Source organism: Xenopus tropicalis, chromosome 7, assembly GCF_000004195.4.
Source record: "Xenopus tropicalis strain Nigerian chromosome 7, UCB_Xtro_10.0, whole genome shotgun sequence".
Classification (NCBI taxonomy): Eukaryota; Metazoa; Chordata; class Amphibia; order Anura; family Pipidae; genus Xenopus; species Xenopus tropicalis.
Window position 1 is genome coordinate 114,283,548 of NC_030683.2, and position 20,229 is coordinate 114,303,776.

Genomic DNA, 20,229 nt, shown 5'->3' on the forward strand with positions numbered 1-20,229 from the left:
GTCTCTACCAGCTTTGCACATCTACAGACTGAAATTCTTGCCCATTCTTCTTTGCAAAACAGCTCCAGCTCAGTCAGATTAGATGGACAGCGTTTGGGAACAGCAGTTTTCAGATCTTGCCACAGATTCTCGATTGGATTTAGATCTGGACTTTGACTGGGCCATTCTAACACACGGATATGTTTTGTTTTAAACCATTCCATTGTTGCCCTGGCTTTATGTTTAGGGTTGTTGTCCTGCTGGAAGGTGAACCTCCGCCCCAGTCTCAAGTCTTTTGCAGACTCCAAGAGGTTTTCTTCCAAGATTGCCCTGTATTTGGCTCCATCCATCTTCCCATCAACTCTGACCAGCTTCCCTGTCCCTGCTGAAGAGAAGCACCCCCAGAGCATGATGCTGCCACCACCATATGTGACAGTGGGGATGGTGTGTTCAGAGTGATGTGCAGTGTTAGTTTTCCGCCACACATAGCGTTTTGCATTTTGGCCAAAAAGTTCCATTTTGGTCTCATCTGACCAGAGCACCTTCTTCCACATGTTTGCTGTGTCCCCCACATGGCTTGTGGCAAACTGCAAACAGGACTTCTTATGGTTTTCTGTTAACAATGGCTTTCTTCTTGCCACTCTTCCATAAAGGCCAACTTTGTGCAGTGCACAACTAATAGTTGTCCTATGGACAGATTCCCCCACCTGAGCTGTAGGTCTCTGCAGCTCGTCCAGAGTCACCATGGGCCTCTTGGCTGCATTTCTGATCAGCGCTCTCCTTGTTCGGCCTGTGAGTTTAGGTGGATGGCCTTGTCTTGGTAGGTTTACAGTTGTCCCATACTCCTTCCATTTCTGAATGATCGCTTGAACAGTGCTCCGTGGGATGTTCAAGGCTTTGGAAATCTTTTTGTAGCCTAAGCCTGCTTTAAATTTCTCAATAACTTTATCCCTGACCTGTCTGGTGTGTTCTTTGGACTTCATGGTGTTGTTGCTCCCAATATTCTCTTAGACAACCTCTGAGGCCGTCACAGAGCAGCTGTATCTGTACTGACATTAGATTACACACAGGTGCACTCTATTTAGTCATTAGCACTCATCAGGCAATGTCTATGGGCAACTGACTGCACTCAGACCAAAGGGGGCTGAATAATTACGCACACCCCACTTTGCAGTTATTTATTTGTAAAAAATGTTTGGAATCATGTATGATTTTCGTTCCACTTCTCACGTGTACACCACTTTGTATTGGTCTTTCATGTGGAATTCCAATAAAATTGATTCATGTTTGTGGCTGTAATGTGACAAAATGTGGAAAAGTTCAAGGGGGCCGAATACTTTTGCAAGCCACTGTATATGTATTTGTTTTAGCTGTACTATTGGTGTGCAGGCGCCATCTCAGTGCATTGTGCCTGAGTCTGAGCTTTCAGAAGGAGCTAGCGCTACACATTAGAACTGCTTTCAGCTAACCTATTGTTTCTCCTACTCCCATGTAACTGAAGGAGTCCCAAGCCAGACTTGGATTTCTTACTATTGAGTGCTATTCTGATACCTACTGGGAGCTGCTTTCTTGCTCCCTCCCATTGTTCTGCTGATCGGCTGCTGGGAGGGGGGCGGGGGGGAAGAAGGGAATCACTCAATTTGCAACGCAGCAGTAAAGTGTGACTGAAGTTTTTCAGAGCACATGTGTGGCACCCTGGGAAATGAAGGATATGGCTAGCTCCATGTGAAATCTCTAAATTAAATATAAAAAAATCTCTTTGCTCTTTTGAAAAACAGATATCAATGAAGGATTCTGCTGGAGTAGCTCTAATAACTGATGCGTTTTGAAAAAAACATGTTTTCTCGTGACAGTATTCCTTTATTAATATCAGAACAAACAGTGTTTACTTACTTAAAAACTGTGTTTAACAATGTGTCCAGTATTTTAAAAAATGTTTACTTACAACGTTTCTGTAGTCGCAGTGTATTTCCTGTTATTGTCCTAAAAGAATACCTTTCCATATTACAGGTATTGGAACCTATTTCCAGAATGTTTGGGCCCTGGGGTTTTCCCAGATAACGGGTCTTTCCATAATTCGAATCTCCACACTGCAAGTCTACTAAAAACTCATTTAAACATGAAATAAACCCAATAGGATTGTTTTGACTCCAATAAGGATTAATTTTATCTTAGTTGGGATCAAGTACAGGTACTGTTTTATTATTACAGAGAAAAGGGAATCATTTAACCATTAAATAAACCCAATAGGGCTGTTCTGCCCCCAATAAGGGGTCATTATATCTTAGTTGGGATCAAGTACAGGTACTGTTTTATTATTACAGAGAAAAGGGTATAATTTAACCATTAAATAAACCCAATAGGGCTGTTCTGCCCCCAATAAGGGATAATTATATCTTAGTTGGGATCAAGTACAGGTACTGTTTTATTATTACAGAGAAAAGGGAATCATTTAACCATGAAATAAACCCAATAGGATTGTTCTGCCCCCAATAAGGGGTAATTATATCTTAGTTGGGATCAAGTACAGGTACTGTTTTATTATTACAGAGAAAAGGGAATAATTTAACCATTAAATAAACCCAATAGGGCTGTTCTGCCCCCAATAAGGGGTAATTATATCTTAGTTGGGATCAAGTACAGGTACTGTTTTATTATTACAGAGAAAAGGGAATCATTTAACCATTAAATAAACCCAATAGGGCTGTTCTGCCCCCAATAAGGGGTAATTATATCTTAGTTGGGATCAAGTACAGGTACTGTTTTATTATTACAGAGAAAAGGGAATCATTTAACCATTAAATAAACCCAATAGGGCTGTTCTGCCCCCAATAAGGGGTAATTATATCTTAGTTAGGATCAAGTACAAAAAAAAAAAGTGAATTAATTAAAAACGGAGTCTATAGGAGACAGCCTTACCCAAATTCTGAGCTTTCTGGATAATGGGTTTTTCGGCTAACGGATTCTATACCTGTATATACAGCGGGGAGTCTATATAAATGTACTAAAATGAACAAGTCAGATTCAGGGGTCTATGACAAACCAGAATGTATCCACGATGCATGCACGTTTTCCTCTGTTACACACAAGCTTTCTTATGGGCATTGGATCTTTCATGCATTCCACCAAAGGGAATACAGGAAGAAACCCAGCCCTGTATTTCCTATTTCTTTGTAGTCGCTGGTCAGTTGATTACCTGTAGCTGTTCATTAAAAAAAGAACTTCAAGGACAATGGATAAAAGCCAGGTTACCACCCATTATAATCAGAGGCAGCAAATGGCAACCATAGCAGTATTGCCCTGACACTTATGCAACTAATATGTACAGTATTTCTACTCACACAGCATTTGTGAGGCTCAGGGCAATGACTTGGGCCAATATCATATAGGATGAATACTTATTTACTTTCCTGGATACTCAGCAAAACTGTATTAGGCTCTGCTTTGCTCTTTGTAAATTGCTATACACAATTTACACTTCACAGTGGGGCTTGACACTAAAAACTGGCCAATACAGCTGGTGATTTTACACAACAGGGATCATTTACTTAAGCCCTGGTGAAAGGCAGTCGGTGAGTATAGGGCTCTGATGTACTTTGTGCCAGCTGAAGCTGACGGTTTTTGCTCTATTCTCAAACCCAAAGGCCTGTGCCTATGGTAAATGTGGGGCAGGGTGCAAAGAGTTAACCCATGGTGGCTTGCACCAGGCCTGGGCTGGCAATCTGTGGGTTCTGGCAAATGCCAGAGGGGCTGCTGTAAGATGCCATAGACAGTCACTGTTTATTGGGCTTGTGGGGGCTGTTTAGGCCTCAGGGTACTTGGAATGCCGGGGCCTATTTTAAATCCCAGTTCGAACCTGCTACAAATAACAGCTCACAATGTACAGTTCATATTCCGTCATCTGTTAACATCAACCATTCATGACAAGAAACATACAGCGACATGACTCCACATGACATCATCCGCAATGACATCATCCACAACATTTAGGTGGCATCCTACAATGTTGCTGCCTCCTCACTGTTTAGACCAGACAAGGCTTGCACCTGTTTCTCCACATTGCCGTTCACATTGTACATACGCCAATTGTGTTTAAGAGAAGCTCTGTTGGTATCTGAAATGCAGGGCTGCTATGGGGCAAGCCTCCATCTCTCACACAAACATTGCATTATCCTTATTTCCTGAAAAGATAAACATACTTGCACTCTGGAGGGGTTCGGTAATGGCATAAAAACATTCCTAGTTGCAGGTTTCTTACAAATGGGTCATTTATCCAGAACAGCAAATATTTTTCACTCCTGCAAAAAAAAAGAAAACTTTTTTAAAGACTGAAGTCAATATTTGCCCAGGATTTGCACCAGGCTCATTCAGGAGTAATGTTTCCACACCGGCATGTTTGAGCAACCAAGCTGGTTTCATGTTGAATCTTGAGCAGTATGAGATACAGTAAATGGCTTCTATAACCAGACTTCATTTTGCAAGATCAGCTGATGAGACATCTGATGAGAAAAGAGTCATTACAGAGCCATTCACTCAAAGAAAAAGAGCAATAGCTCTCTAAGCTGTTATCAGTCAGTAACCAATCAGTGACTTGTGGGGGGGGAGGCATAAGGGACATTACTGTTCAGTTAGTTTGCATTTGAATCTGACCTGCGTGCTCACAAACTAACTGAACAGTTATGTCCCATGTGGCACTGACTAACTAAAGCTGGCCATACACGTGGCGATCTGACGATGTTTCGTGAGATTATCAGTCGCACAAAACATCGTCAGATCCGCCACACACCATTCAGGGCTGAATCGGCAGGTAAAGAGGTAGAAACAATAGGATTTCTGCCTCCTTCTGCCAAATCAGCGCTGAAGGGAGATTTTGGTCAGGTGCCTTCTATGGCGCCCGATCAAAATTTTCAAACTGGTCCGATCGGCGAGTCGGCCGATATCAGCAGCTTCCTGCGATATCGGTCGACTCACCGACATACCATACACGCACCGAATATCGTACGAAACGAGGTTTCGTACGATATTATCGGTGAGTGTATGGCCACCTTAAGAGGTTAGAGAGCTGAAAGCAGGAAGTGTTATGGCTATTATGTCAAGCTGGCCATACACGGGCAGAACCGCTAGCTTGGCGATGTCGCCAAGCGAACGGATCTTCACCCAATATCCCCACCTACGGGTGGGCGATATCGGGGAGGCATGTAGGCGAATTCGATCGTTTGGCCCTGGGGCTAAACGATCGAATTCTACATGCGGCAATGGGGCAGTCGGTTCGGGGACCGCATCAACGAGCCGATGCGGTCCCCGATCCGACTGGATTTTCTAACCTGGCCGATCGATATATGGCCAATTTCAGGCCAGATATCGGTGGGTCAGGCCCCTCGGTTCTGCCCCTACACGGGCCGATAAGCTGCCGAATCAGTCCAAGGGACCGATATCGGCAGCTATAATCGGCCCATGTATGGGGACTATAAGACATCAGCCCACTCCAGCCTTTATAGATTACATTTCTGCCTAACTAACTAAATTACAAATATTTTTTATCTTGCACAGTCTATCTAGTTTACGCAGTTTCATTTTTTACACTGAACTGTTATAAAGAGAAAGGAAAGTTTATAAGAAAATGACATTGTTGTGTTGCAGGTTTGTGGCATTGGCAACTCTAGTTGGCGTGCCTACACGATATGCTCCACTGCAGTCATGGTATATATGTTCACATACAGTAAGGCATGGGCCAAATTCTGATTAATTATTCTCACTGAATGTAGCTACTAAAGCCTAGCAAAGCAAACAATGTATAAAACCACTGAATCACTCATCATTGCTTTCCGTTAAAGGGTATTCTCTAATGTGACTGTTCAATGGTACCATACAAAGCAACACTAACACCCTGGCCACCTCTGTTATGATGAAAACATTTACACAATAGACATGCTTCTGTTTGCAAACACATTGTTAGATACATAAACCCCAGCAATGTGCCCCCTGTTGAAAAGAATCAAGATTGTTCAGTGTTTATATTACTAAAGGTGGCCATACACGAGGCGATTTCGCTCGTTGTGCGATGAACGATTATATCGACAAACGATCGTATGGCGATCGAGTTCCCATACGATATGCCATCCACGGGCAACGATAATTCGGGAAAGATTTTGTCGCATCATTATCGTAAGATACCTACGATCGTACATCTACGTACGATCGATGTCGTTGCTGGCAATCGTGACATGCGCAGAGAACAATCGTTGAAAGACAAATGTCTGACACTCACACCAACTGGCAGATTTTATCGTTAAACGACCAAAATTTTTAAACCTGGCCGATCGATTTTGGGGACGATAATGTCGGCTCGTTTAGTGGGCCGACGATCGTTCGTACACCACCAACTATACGATAACTTAACGATAGCATCGGATCGTTCGGGAATCGGTCGTTTGTAAGTAAAAAATCGGTCCGTGTATGGCCACCTTAAGAATGCTTCAGATTCTGTAATTGCTTGTATGTATAGTACTCACGACAAGGGCCTCCATAATACAGGTATGGAACCTGTTACCCAGAATGCTTGGGACCGGGGGTTTTCCAGATAAGGGAAAGTAAAGTCCTGTAATGTAAAGTCTGCTAAAAATTTTTGAAACATTCTATAAACCCAATAAGATAGGTTTGCCACCAATAAGGATTGATTATATCTTAGTTGGAATCAAGTACAGGTACTGTTTTATTATTACAGAGAAATGGGAATAATTTAACCATTAAATAAACCCAATAGGGCTGTTCTGCCCCAATAAGGGGTAATTATATCTTAGTTGGGATCAAGTACAGGTACTGTTTTATTATTACAGAGAAAAGGGAATCATTTAAACATGAAATAAACCCAATAGGGCTGTTCTGCCCCCAATAAGGGGTAATTATATCTTAGTTGGGATCAAGTACAGGTACTGTTTTATTATTACAGAGAAAAGGGAATCATTTAACCATTAAATAAACCCAATAGGACTGTTCTGCCCCCAATAAGGGGTAATTATATCTTAGTTGGGATCAAGTACAGGTACTGTTTTATTATTACAGAGAAAAGGGAAACATTTAAACATGAAATAAACCCAATAGGGCTGTTCTGCCCCCAATAAGGGGTAATTATATCTTAGTTGGGATCAAGTACAGGTACTGTTTTATTATTACAGAAAAAAGGGAATCATTTAAACTTGAAATAAACCCAGTAGGATTGTTCTGCCCCCAATAAGGGGTAATTATATCTTAGTTGGGATCAAGTACAGGTACTGTTTTATTATTACAGAGAAAAGGGAAACATTTAAACATGAAATAAACCCAATAGGATTGTTCTGCCCCCAATAAGGGGTAATTATATCTTAGTTGGGATCAAGTACAGGTACTGTTTTATTATTACAGAGAAAAGGGAAGTTATTTTTAAAAGTCAGAATTATTCAATTAAAATGGAATCTATGGGAGATGGCCTTCCTGTCAGTTGAAGCTTTCTTGATAAAGGGTTTCCATATAATTGATCCCATACCTGTACAGCGCTGAATACATATACAACATGGCAAATTTAAGAAGGGTTACAGAGGAATCTATAATTTATTGATAAAAGCTGTGTGGGGGGGCACTAGGCAGATACCTCTTCTGCCTACTCCTAGTCCGGTATTGCTTACCCCCGGCGTTGCTTGTAACTGGGGTTGGGGTGCTGGAAGGGGCACAGTGGACGGGCGAGTTGCCTCGGGTGACCGACCCTCTTGGCCCAGCTCTGCAAAACAGTATGTGAACACAGATTACCCAGCCAGTTGGAAAATCTCATCAGGTGAGGGTGGCATTGCCATGTCTATGGGATTTGGCCCAGCACGTAGGTGGTCAAAATGAGCAAAGATCCACCATTAAGCAACCTCACCCCAATGATCAAATATTTAAGTGTATGACCAGCTCTATGAGTTTTGGGATGAACTGCTCGCCCCCGGATTCCTTGCCTCTTTCAGTTTCTGCTAAGCTCTTGGTCTTTGCCTCATTCCTGTTTCTTATCCTGGTTCTCATCTAAATCCTGTTCCTGTTTGGGCTGCCTGCTGTAATGGTCATTCTATCACTCAGTTTACATTACAGCTTGTGACCCTCAGTTGTTTGCTTTAATCTAACCTTGGCTTGAAGGATAACGCTTACAGCATTTAAAGGATAAGTACACCTTTAAAATAAATGAATGTAACATTGATGAGATTGCTATTCTAAGCACTTTATATTTAATCACTTATTTTTGTAAATGACAAGGTTGCAATGACAAAGGAGCATGGACTAGGTGTAGGCAGGAGAGGTACCTGCTTGGAGCCCCCTATCGTTGGTGCCTATCCCTAGTTCCGTCCCTGGTTTATATGTTGTCCTTTTCGATTTTCTACACCACTCCAAAACCCACAAGCAAATGAATTGGCTCTTAGATTACAAGCTCCGTTGGGAGGTTGATGATATTGAGTCGACTCGCCATCGGGCACGTTAGAAAATTATGATCGGGCGCCATTGAAGGCCACACACGTGATTGCCACGTGTGTAGCCAGCTTTAAAGAAACCCAACACAGAATACATTGTGTAACAGTATAACCTGATAGCAGTTTTACAAGATATTGGCTAAGACAAACCTTATAGTGCCTGCCAACAAAAGCTTTCGTTCCATTATTCTCATTGAGATAAACCTCATCCTGTCTGGCACAGTTCACAATAGGAAAGTGTTTGATCAGTTATATAATTATGTCTATCAGAAGTGATTAGCTGTGACAATAGCCCAGGCTATCCTATCACTTTATTTAACATTCCAAGATGTGGCACAAGTGATATGCCCAGGTGTCACGGCACAGGAATTCACGCAATAATATAGCTAGGGAGCCAATTCAATGGTCTAACCACCACCATTTGTATTTTCTTTGTACTTTTTCATTGTATTGTGCCAGTGTCAATGTTACAGTTCTTATCTGAAGAGTCTTTAAAAAGTCTTTAAAGGAGAATGCAAGTCAAAATGTAAAAAGCATACTGCCCAATAGTCCTCCTACTGTTTAGTAAAAACGCCACAATTTTGGCTCACCTAATCAAATATTTACTCAGTCACACTTACGTCACATTTTCTAGGACAGGCAGCCATCTCTAAAAATGTATTCTCCCTTCCTTTCCCTCCTTGCTTCATACTGCACATGTGTTTCATTCCCTCCGCCCCTCCCCTCTGCCAGATCCGCTTCTGATTGGCTGGTGGGCATGTGTAGCTCAGAACAGCAGACAGGATCAAGTTACACACATGCTCAGAGAATAGGAAGGCTGCCGCTGGCACCTACAGGAAGGGGAGAGAGATTTCAGTGATGTCACCGTAGGCTTCACACTGCTGTAGGCTGCCAGCACCATATCTCAGAGAAGCAAGCAGGGATCTGGAAATTTAGATATGCAGTAAGTACTTAAAAAGAATGCCTTTAGACTTACTTTTAATTTTTAATCTTTCATTGTCCTTTAAAGAAGGTTACCTGAAAGCAGTTCTAATGTGCAGCGCCGGCTCCTTCTGAAAGCTCAGACTCAGGCACAATGCACTGAGATGGCGCCCACACACCAATATTACAGCTAAAAATACATTTGTTGTGAATTCTAAAGTCCCCATATTTTACAAAAAGGGTACATTATTTATTATAATACACACGTTTATGTGACATTACACCAGTAAGACCAGATTACAGGTATAACTGATGACATCAATAAGCACCATAGATAAGGATTATAATTTACAGGATATTCATGGCTCTTGTGTAATATCTAACATACTGCAAGTGGCAAATAATATACAGGTATGGGATCCCTTATCCGGAAACCCGTTATCCAGAAAGTTCCGAATTATGGAAAGGCCATCTCCCATAGACTCCTTTATAAGCAAATAGTTCTAATTTTTAAAAATTATTTCCTTTTTCTCTGTAATAATAAAACAGTACCTGTACTTGATCCCAAATAGATATATAGATATAATGAATCCTTATTGGAGGCAATACAAGCTTATTGGGTTTATTCAATATTTAAATGGTTTTTAACAGACTTAAGTTATGGAGATCCAAATTACGGAAACCCCAGGTCCCAAGCATTCTGGATAACAGGTCCCACACCTGTATTGTCTATTTTTGTTGCTGTGACAAGTAGCTGCTACTAGTAGCTCTGTGTGTCTTCACCCTAATGCAATGCAGTGCAGAAATCCATGCTCTAAGAAAGCCCCTATGAGTTGTCAGTCAAGTGTGCCGCTTGTATCTTTGCAGGACAGTAAATGCTACTTTCCTCTCATCCATACTTTGAGCTCCTTATAAGAGTTGAATTTCTGGTTTATTGAGCAGAAATTCAGCTCTTACATTTACCAGGAGCCTGAATAGGTAGTATGTCCAGGAATTCCCTTTGCAGCCAACATCAATTGGCACAGCACATTTGCGCCTAAGGAATTGCACACACCAAATTACACCAAATGGACTTCTGCTCCATTGCATCAGATTTGCAAGGAAAGGCATGCTCAGTCTCTGTAATTTTGATGAATCCGAATCAGTGCAATTGCACCAAGCGCATCACCCCAGGGAGAAATGTATTATAGGAGACTGCGCTCTAAATTGCACTTTGTTCACAATTAACAATTCTATCATCAAAAAGGGTACTCCCTAGTGATCCAATCACTAATGGCATACAGACTTTCTATCAGCTACTGATAATAAGTGACTTAGTTGAAATCTTTACAAAACAAAGGGTGTTACTGGCCTGGTGCCCATGAGAATTGGTATATGTGGCATAGTTCCTACCACTTACTGTGAAAGCATGAATAATCACAGAAGTGCTATCAGATTGGAACTTGCTACTGGGAAAAAGGACCAGCCTATTGATAAGCACTTTCTATGGGGCTAAACACAATTTAGCCCAATCCAAACACATGATAATTGGCCAAGTGCCCCTTTGAGCTGTGGTGGTGACAGAATCCTGTCATTATTGAAAGTAGAAAGCAAATGGATTGTTAATTTGGACACAGTAACCCCAAAGGGTGAAGACACACTGAGCTACTAGTAGCAGCTACATGTCATGGCTACTAAAAAAGAAGATGCTGATCATTTACTGATAATTGTCTCTACCTGTGTTTTAGTATTAGCATTTCTCAGTATTGTCTATGGCAGGGTATTTTCTGGAGTTTAGTAGCCAGGAAAAAGTAGCTGCTACTAGTAGCCCATTGTGTCTTCACCCTAAGGGCTCTGGCACACGGGGAGATTAGTCGCCCGCGGCAAAACTCCCTGTTCGCGGGCGACTAATCTCCCCGAGTAGCCTTCTCCCTGCCATCCCACCGGCGAACATGTAAGTCGCCGGCGGGATGGCAGACGCGGCAGCGCGAGTCTTTTTCGGCGATTTCCTGAAATCGCCCCGCCGCGTCTGCCATCCCGCCGGCAACTTACATGTTTGCCGGTGGGATGGCAGGGGTAGGCAACTCAGGGAGATTAGTCGCCCGCGAACAGGGAGTTTTGCCGCGGGCGACTAATCTCCCCGTGTGCCAGAGCCCTAAGGATTTAAAAGAAAACTGTGGCAGTGGCACCTGGATGGCTCCTGTTTTCAGCATTGAAGCAGCATCAGGACAAGCTGTCCTTTACTGCTGCCGAAACTAAATTGCCCACCGGTAGCTATAGTTCAGCAAGAGCCTAAAATTCAATAACCGTCTCCGAATCATCATATATGTTCGCCAGAACCATAATATGCCATTAGTAATTCAGGTAGTTATAAGTTGTGCATAAAAAACTTTTGAGATTCCTCACATAGCATATAACTACAAAATCATTTGAGTACACCAGTCCCTAGAGGGTCTAATAAAAACTGCTAATAATATAGTATAATAATAGAACTAATAAAGCCATAAAGAAAAGTGAGAAGAAAAAAGGACTATAAAATTCTGCATTATTACCAAATAAAGGTCATATAAATCATCTGTACAAATAGGAGCAAGGTAAAACTTAGGCATTTGAAAGATTTACTAAGTCTTCTAGCTTTACCTTGCTGCTATTTGTACAGATGATTTACATGACTTTTATTTGGAAATAATGCAGAATTTTATAGTCATTTTTCTACTCACTTTTCTTTATGGCTTTATTAGTCCTATTATTAGCATATTATTAGCAGTTTTTATTAGACCCTCTAGGGAATGGCGCACTCAAATGATTTTGTAGTTATATGCTGTGCGAGGAATCTCAAACGTTTTTTATGCACAACTGATAACCACCTGAACTACTAATGGCATGTTATGATTCTGGTCAACATATATGATGATTTGGAGACTGTTATTGAATTATAGGCTCTTGCTGAACTATAGCAGCAGTAAAGGAGAGTTTGTCCTGATGCTGCTTCAACACTGAAACGTTGTACGTGATCCTAACCCAAGTATAATATTATATTATAACTACCAGTATAGTATAACTATGAGTACAGTACAAGAGTATACTTACAAGTATCATATAAGAGTATAACTACCAGTATAGTATAAAAGTATAAGTGTGAGTATAGTATAAGAGTATAAATACATAGTATGAGTATAATTAGGAGTACCATATAACAGTATAACTACAAGTATAAGAGTACAATTACGAGTACAGCATGAGTATAATTACAAGAACCATATAAGAGAATAACTACCAGTATAGTATAAGAGTGTAACTATGAGTACAGTACAAGAGTATAATTAAGAGTACAGCATGAGTATAATTATGAGAACCATATAAGAGTATAACTACCAGTATAGTATAAGAGTGTAACTATGAGTATAATAAAAGAACATAATTACAGTATAAAAGTAGAACTACTAGTACCGTATAAGAGTATAACTACGAGCACAATATAAAAGTATAACTACAAGTACAGTATGAGTATAACTACAAGTACAGGATAAGAGTATAACTACAAATACAGTATAAGAGTATAACTACTATACTATGCTAAGTATAGTATAACAAAATAACTACAAGTATAGTATAACTACAATTATAGTATATTAGTATAACTGTATAAGAGTATAACTATAATTATATAGTATAATGGAATAACTACAAGTATAGTATAAGAGTATATGTGCCGTGGTTTTTTGAGGCTCATCTAAAGGGGAGCTGACATCAGGAGGAAGCAGCACTTTATTCACATTGACTTTCACCATTTGGAAAAAATTTACATATACGGATCTGGTCATCAAGAAGCGCTGGGTTCAGGAGTGATCATTCACTCCTCAAACACTAGACTGATAGTATAAGAGTATAACTACAAGTATAGCATACTAAAAAGTGCTAGCCCATATTTTTATTCCTATCTCCACAGCTGCCTCTGCATAACAGTACTGTATTATAAATTCAGCCAGTAAACATCTAGTATTTCAGATAAGTATCCAACTAGGTGAAAAAGATGGATTATAAGCCTTCATAGAAAGCAGGCCCAGACTGGCCATCTGTTGGTTCTGGCAAATGCCGCCATAGAGACACAAGTATCCTCTCTGTGGAATTCCACCATTGTGTGGATACCTATATAAGACAGCTGTGCACTACAATAAAGAGCCATGGTCTGAACAGTTTTCTGTTAATTACTGGTAATCAGGACTGTGTTCAGTTTCTAGTACTCATACACAGGCACACAAGTACGAGGAAATACATAATCGTTGTATTATTAGTACTACATGCATAGAAATTCCATTTCGCTTTTCATTATGTACTGTAAACAGTGTCAGTTTGAAGTAAAATGGTATGGAGCCATAAACCTCCTCGACAGAAATAAAACAGAAATAAACATAAATATAACAAAAATAAAAGGAGAACGTATGAGCTTCTTTGTGTTAGGGTGACAGGGTGATTTGTTTTCTAAAAATGCCTTAGTATAAAAGATTTTTATAGTTTTTTCTCATCTGCACCGCCCAATCCCTTCCCCTCTCCCTCTGATACAGAATTGTGACTCAAAGCTTTGTTGCATTACATCTGGAAAATGTGTATATCCTGCATATTACTGCATTAAGAGATCGTACTTACAGAATATCTGATGGCGCTAAATATATATATATACAGGTATTACAGGTGTGGGACCTGTTATCCAGAATGCTCGGGACCAAGGGTATTTCGGATAAGGGGTGTTTCCGTAATTTGGATCTCCATAACTTAAGTCTGCTAAAAATCAATAAACCATTAATTAAACCCAATAGGATTGTTTGTCCTCCAATAAGGATTAATTATAGCTTAGTTAGGATCAGTTACAAGGTACTGTTTTATTATTACAGAGAAAAGGGAATCATTTAACCATGAAATAAACCCAATAGGGCTGTTCTGCCCCCAATAAGGGGTAATTATATCTTAGTTGGGTTCAAGTACAGGTACTGTTTTATTATTACAGAGAAAAGGGAATCATTTAACCATTAATTACACCCAATAGGGCTGTTCTGCCCCCAATAAGGGGTAATTATAGCTTAGTTAGGATCAAGTACAGGTACTGTTTTATTATTACAGAGAAAAGGGAATCATTTAACCATGAAATAAACCCAATAGGGCTGTTCTGCCCCCAATAAGGGGTAATTATAGCTTAGTTAGGATCAGTTACAAGGTACTGTTTTATTATTACAGAGAAAAAGGAAATTAATTTAAAAAATCTGAATTTGATTAAAATGAGGTTTATGGGAGACAGGCGTTCCGTAATTCAGAGCTTTCTGGATAACAGGTTTCCTGATAAGGAATCCCATACCTGTATATTAATGTCAAATCATGACAGGAGGAATTCATTTTAATGCAGGTTTGGACTGTGACAAAATAATTTTTTCATTTTGGGATTTGCAATGATTTCTACCCTGTTGCAATTTATTGGACTGGAGGGCATTCTGAATAGAACCACAGGGTCCGTGGTAAAGTTTGATTTATAAAACACACTAATTCAATATGAAGTTAAATTGAACTATTAAAAATAGAATTTATGGCATATTTCTTCCTGGGTGTTCAGTAAATGTATATTTTCATGTAAAGGACCAGAATGTTATAAACCACTTGTGGGGCAAATCAAGACCATTGTGTTGAGACCCCCTGCCTTAAGCCTTTATCCTTGGCAATGCCCCTGACAAACAGCTGCGGGTACAATTTATATAATGTAATTGCCCCCAATTACAATGGCCATGCCCCCAACTTCACCAGGTCTGTCCCTAATTACACTGGCCATGCCCCCAATGTCACCAGGTCTGCCCCCAATTACAATGACCATGCCCCCAACTTCACCAGATCTGCCCCCAATTACAATGACCATGCCCCCAATTTCACCAGGTCTGTCCCTAATTACAATGACCATGCCCCCAGTGTCACTAGGTCTGCCCCCAATTACAATGGCCATGCCCCCAGTGTCACCAGGTCTGTCCCCAATTACAATGACCATGCCCCCAACATCACCATCTGCTTTCCAAACTCACCAACCCACCCCTCTGATGTTACTGCCCTCTCCCTTTGTCCATATTTTGCTGCCAGCAAAGGTGGTACCTAAGTTCTAAGTGGTACACATCCTGGATCATAAAATGCTGCCGGGTTCCTTTTTGAATTTATATAGGCCAGGGGTTTAAGGGCAATGGTCCATGGGGAGATTAGTCACTTGCGGTTAATCTCTTCCACCGGCAGTAAAATAAATTACTGGCATAAGTGGAAAGGCAAAAGTGACACTTTGTTTCTGAACTCATGAAGCAAAGTGTATGCCTTCCCATTGGTGATTCACTTTCTTGCCGGTGGGAAGGCATTTCGGAGACATTACTTGCCCTCGTTAGCCAAGACTTAAGGTGGCCACACGTGGCGATCTGACGATGTTTCGTGCGACCATCGATCCAAATAATAGGATTTCTACCTCCTTCTGCCGATTCAGCCCTGATGGCAGATTTTGGTCAGGCGCTTTCTATGGCGCCCAATCAAAATCTTTTAACCGGTCCGATCGGCGAGTCGACCGACATGCCATACACGCACCGAATATCGTACGAAACGAGGTTTCAAACGATAGTATCGGTGCGTGTATGGCCAGCTTTAACCGTGAGCAACTAATGTCCCTGTGAGCCATCAGGCAAAAGGGGAGCAAAGAGCTAAAAAACTCAGGCAAGTGTTTGGGAGCCAAGGCCCACCTGGCACCTTTCATTGTTCTCTTGTGCACATTTGTGCAAGGAGCAAAGGGCGGAATTATTTTCTCCAGTGTTCTCCGCCAGACAGTGACACCTGTGTGTCAGCTGACTAAACCCTTTGTATTCTACACAGTCTGTTATCTGCCGTGTGTAAATATGAGCATAATTGCATGGCAGCCCTATGGCTACACAGCAGCTCTTGCATAAAGCGCAGTAGTGCTTTTGAAGCATATACACATTTATTAAACCAGTGCAGGGTAACTATATTATATTTACACAAAACCTTTTTGTTTTTTTTGTTACTGGTACTTTAGGGAGAGATAATGAGCTTTGTAAAATGAGCTTTATTCTTCCTCAATGCTACAGGTTGGGTTGGGTTTCATTGTTCCCTTTGTGTCTGTGAAGTGAAGTACTAAAAAGCAACATCGCTATTAACTCCTTATGTTCTTTGAAGATGTCACTGACTGGCTTGGTCTGAGCTTTCCTTATTCCCTTTTCACAAGCCTTCTGTTAAGGCACTGCAGGTCACCAAGCATCTTATGGCAATAGCAGTATTGGGGAGCTCAACCCTCTGTTAACTGGGTATCCAGTGCAAATACTGGAAGAACCACACCTTGCATGGGGGTTAATATCCAACAGCAAAAAAATCCAGTAGCACACTGAAGATGCAAGCCGTGAAAAAATTAATTTTATTTGCCCAAGTACATATAAAATCCAAGAGCAACGTTTCGGGCCCCTCCGGCCCCTTTCTCCGGGTCCTCCGGACCAAGTATCTTATGGAGCATGACCAAAATAGCCTGTGTCTGCTGTACCCTATTTATTCTATATTAATTCAGTTGGAAAATGTAAGCGTATAAACGGATTTCTCTTTTAAGAGCTGCTGGTGCCAAAGTTTTCTTCTAAAATGTTTGTGAGCATTATACAGGTATAGGATCCTTTATCCAGAAACCCATTATCCAGGGAACTATTCATAGTAGGGAACTATGCAAAAAAAAAAAAAAGTTTTTTTCGGAATCAAGAACCCCTTCGAGTTGAACCCAAGGTAACTGCCTACTCCCTAATTCTGATCTTGACCCCACATCCTAAGGATCAGCTACATATTAGCAAAAAAAAACTATAGTAGTAAAATTATTTTACTAAAACAGCACATTTTGTGGGCACAAATACATTCTGCTCTTGACGTCACCACAAAGGAAATATGTTGGTGCTTTCTAAGCACATAATTGACATAATTTGGAATACAATATCCAGTGACAATGTACTTTCTGTAATAAGATACGGCGCACCACTCCCCCATTCATAATGGACCAGGCACAATGACAGTTTTGTTCTACTGTGTTTGAAGTACCGTATTTCTATTAATATTTTTTGCATTGGGCAGCCTGTTTTTTTAAGGTGGGAAAACTGGATTATCTTTGTACAGTTTGTTAGGTTTAAAAATATGGGGCGTTACCAGGATCAAAAATCTAAGCACCTGTGATCCTGTCCCCAGAAACTAGGCTAAAACCAGGCTAAAAAAAGCAATACACTGCCATATGTTCTATTAATTCCCTCTTGCACAAATGTCACACTGAGTCACTTTCCTATGGTGACTTGACTGGCTGATTCCTTGTGGTGTGTAAATACCCCCAGAGAACGTTACCAAAGACACAAATCATCGCCCCCAATCCCCGGGGACCCCTGCCAGTAGCTCCCTATCACAGAAAGGGCAATATAGACAAAATGCAGCCTATCCCTAGCACTAATGTCAATGGGTTTTTAGTCCCCTCGTGTCCATAAGCCATGTGACCCAGGTTTAAACCCTTAGGAAGTCCTTATTAACTGCTATTGAAACCCCTTGAGGCCCGTTAAACTATATCCTGACTATTTCTTGCAGGAGTGCATAGTACATATTGTTACTATATAAATTCCCATGTACAGCAGCCCTATGCAATGAAACATACAGTATATCCCAAGTGATACAACATTTAACCCTTGTAGAGTTTACAACTAAGGTCTCAGGCACATTTATATATAATTGTCAACAAGGCCCAATTAATCTGCCTGTATGGTTTTTTAAAAAAAACACATCATTACATACACTCACAAGAACACAGTGTTACACGCCTAACTAATAATAACAAATACATTTTATAGATATATATATATATACTGTATATATAGCATAGACGGAGCACCGGAGACCTACTTGTCATTAAAAATTCACTTTATTGGTTTCCTTTAAAATCATCACATCATCACAACGTCCTATACACTCAGCTTGACACGTTTCGTGGCCTCTGAAGCTACCACGAAGCCCCACACCCATTGATTGCTTAAATACACATATAAAGGTCCCCATACACGGGCCGATAGAAGCTGCCAATATCGGTCCCTTGGACCGATTCGGCAGCTAATCGGCCCGTGTATGGGCAGAAACGAGCGGGCTGGCCTGACCGATATCTGGCCTGAAATTGGGCAGATATCGATTGGCCAGGTTAGAAAATCCGGTCGGATCTGGGACCGCATCGGCTCGTTGATGCGGTCCCCGAACCGACTGCCCATGGCCGCAAATGTAATCCGATCGTTTGGCCTCAGGGACAAACGATCGGATTATTTTTTTTTAAAGCAACTTCCTACCCGATATCGCCCACCCGTAGGTGGGGATATTGGGTAAAGATCCGCTCGCTTGGCGACATCGCCAAGCGAGCGGATCTTATAGTGTATGGGGACCTTTAGTTCACACCCACTTCAAACATTAATCCCACAGGTACAGGGCCCATAGATCAAACCCTTGAAAGCTTTTTTTAAATATATATATATATTGTTGCCACATAATGCGTTAAATAGGAATAATATATAACAGCCCCAAATGGTTCAAATGTACAGTACTATAATCCAATAAACAAATACATAGATAAACCCCAATAATATAGAAATACAAAAATAATACTAAAACATATCAGTACCTACATCCTGTCAACCCACACTATGTTTTAAAAATCCTAACAACAAGAAACTTCCCATTCCCTGTGCAAACCACCATGAAGCTGTACAGTCTTGAGACAGTATATCCAATAGACTTCTTTCTCAGACAGTTTCCTATCCAGATCTCCCTTTCTAACAGTTAATTTAGGTTTATCTATAACTTGGAAGGTAACTGAGCTCCTACTTTCATGTCTCTCAATAACATGTTTAGCTATAGCCGACCTTAAGTTGTTTCTTTCTACAGCCGACAAATGTTCAAGAAACCTGGTGCCTGCTCTGCAGATAGTCTTCCCAACATACTGCACCCCACATTCACATGTGGCAAGATAAACCACCCCTTTTGATTGACAATTAAAATATTGGGGAATCATATACACACATCCAGTGTTGGTGCTAGTAAAAGTTTTGGAGACCTTAATAACACTACAGGCCTTACATTGGCTCCTACCACACCTATAGGTGCCTAAATATCTCAACAAAGCTACCCCTTGTTCGCTGGTCCCGGTAGTATACAGGCTCCTAGACACCCAGGATGCCAAGTTCCTTCCTTTCTTAAAAGTAAATGAGGGTTTACTATCTAGTATTCTACAAAGGGTTGGATCTTGAAGCAACACCCCCCAATGTTTACATATACTCCTTTGAATTTCGAAAACTCCCCTTCCATAGGTGGTACAAAACCTGGGTCTCACGGTCTCGACTTCCACCCTTAGGTCTACATTTCAACAGATCAGCCCGACTACAGGCCACTGCCTTGTCATATGCCATTTTAATAGTATGTGTATCATAACCCCTCTGGATGAATCCGTCCAATAGCTGCATGGCCTGACTCTGGAAGGAATCCCAAGAGGAACAAATCCGTCTCAACCGCAGGAATTGTCCCACTAGGATACCCCTAATACAAGACTTCGGATGGCCACTTTCTGCATGTAAGAGAGTATTCCGAGTGATGGGTTTACGGTACAAGTCAGTCATGATTTTACCACATCTAAAAAAGGAATTCTCTCCCTATTAGTTTCAAAAGTGAACTGAATACCCTCAATGGCCTGATTGCAATGACTAACAAACTGTTGTAGGGAGGTCTCATCTCCATCCCAGATCCCAATGCAGTCATCTATGTAGCGATAGAAACGAATAATCGGTCCCCTGAATGGGTTCCGATCCCC

General features: G+C 41.0%; 1 protein-coding gene across 2 annotated transcripts in view; it reads right to left on the reverse strand.

The window, feature by feature from the left end:
• Positions 1 to 20,229, reverse strand: part of fut1 (fucosyltransferase 1 (H blood group)) — a 70,814-nt gene that overhangs the window by 37,176 nt on the left and 13,409 nt on the right. For both annotated transcript variants that reach the window (XM_018095331.2, XM_031904967.1), the window contains exon 2: positions 4,179 to 4,277. The gene's annotated coding sequence lies outside the window, so the exon portion shown is untranslated. The remainder of the gene's footprint in view (positions 1 to 4,178; positions 4,278 to 20,229) is intronic.